This window comes from Cebus imitator, unplaced genomic scaffold, assembly GCF_001604975.1.
Source record: "Cebus imitator isolate Cc_AM_T3 unplaced genomic scaffold, Cebus_imitator-1.0 Scaffold83, whole genome shotgun sequence".
NCBI classification, from domain to species: domain Eukaryota; kingdom Metazoa; phylum Chordata; class Mammalia; order Primates; family Cebidae; genus Cebus; species Cebus imitator.
Genome location: NW_016107398.1, coordinates 368,255 through 369,392, shown reverse-complemented (window position 1 = coordinate 369,392; position 1,138 = coordinate 368,255). Strand labels below are relative to the sequence as shown.

General features: G+C 44.3%; 2 protein-coding genes across 4 annotated transcripts in view; both read left to right on the top strand.

Moving 5' to 3' along the window:
- Window positions 1–1,138, top strand: part of RNASE4 (ribonuclease A family member 4) — a 20,915-nt gene that overhangs the window by 6,277 nt on the left and 13,500 nt on the right. Inside the window, exon 1 of one of the 2 annotated variants that reach the window (XM_017533905.2) lies at window positions 581–672. The exons of the other annotated variant lie outside the window; for it this stretch is intronic. The gene's annotated coding sequence lies outside the window, so the exon portion shown is untranslated. Of the gene's footprint in view, window positions 1–580; window positions 673–1,138 lie in introns of those variants that run through there. 2 annotated transcript variants of the gene reach the window in all.
- Window positions 1–1,138, top strand: part of ANG (angiogenin) — a 14,106-nt gene that overhangs the window by 6,686 nt on the left and 6,282 nt on the right. Inside the window, exon 1 of one of the 2 annotated variants that reach the window (XM_017533904.2) lies at window positions 562–672. The exons of the other annotated variant lie outside the window; for it this stretch is intronic. The gene's annotated coding sequence lies outside the window, so the exon portion shown is untranslated. Of the gene's footprint in view, window positions 1–561; window positions 673–1,138 lie in introns of those variants that run through there. 2 annotated transcript variants of the gene reach the window in all.

The following is a 1,138-nucleotide window of genomic DNA, read 5'->3' as shown; positions in this document are numbered from 1 at the left end:
TCACCGCAACCCCCACCTCCCGGGGTCAAGTGATTCTCCTGCCTCAGCTTCCTGAGTAGCTGGGACTACAGGTGTGTACCACCATGCCCAGCTAATTTTTGTATTTTTAGCAGAGACGGGGTTTCACCATGTTGGCCAGGATGGTCTTGATCTCTTGACCTTGTGATCCACCCACCTCAGCCTCCGTAAGTACCTGTAAGTACTGGTATTTACAGGTGTCTGCCACTGCGCCTGGCCAGAGATGCTATATTATTAATCCAGACTATTACGTGTGAATAGTGAAACCTCAGTCCTGCCATGGACAAGAGTAAGCACCACAGACAGCAGAAAAAGGCAACTTTTAAACAGAAGGCCATGTTTCTCAAACTTTTCCTTCCAGGCAAATCTCTAGTCCATTCAGGTTGGTTAATATCTAACCCAATCATGCCCAGGGAAAGGGTGAATGACCCTCCTTGTTTGTTCAAGGACAGTGTCCTGAGTTTTCATGTCCCTGCTAGGATTGGGAGTCCTTAGCTTTATTCTCTCCACCCCCTTATTATGAACACTATATAATCAGAACCTGGAGAGGCCTCCAGGTTCACACAGCTGGAACCCATCTCAAGGAACAAACAGCTGGAACCCATCTCCCATTGAAGGGAAACTGCCAGATTTTCGTCAGATTCTTCCTCCTGGGTAATCTATTGTTCTATTTGTTTTATGTATTATTTCTAGTCATCCATCCATTTCAGTGAAACCATTTTCCTCCCTTTAAAGCCTCTGGGCTCAAGCTCATGAATTAAAAAGAAAATGGGTCAGATTCTAAAGTTTAAAACGAAAACAGTTTCCTTTGGGATGGCCCATATGTGGATAACGGGAAATTAGTGAGACAGGGAGCAAGTGGAAGTTTAGGAGGGATTTCTAAATTGTGATAAAATCCCCAAAGGTCTGGGGGAGCCATTTGCCAAAGGGCATCTGGAGTCCTCCCCCATCCTCCGTCCTTTACCCCTGCTACAGTCATTATATGTGGCTTAACAAGGAAAGAAACAGAAAGTGTGTTTTTAGCACTGTTTCCTTCTAACTTTCCTGCTGATTTCTTTTCTCAGAAAAGTTTTGGATCCTTTTTTTTTTTTTTTGAGACAGAATCTTGCTCTGTCACCCA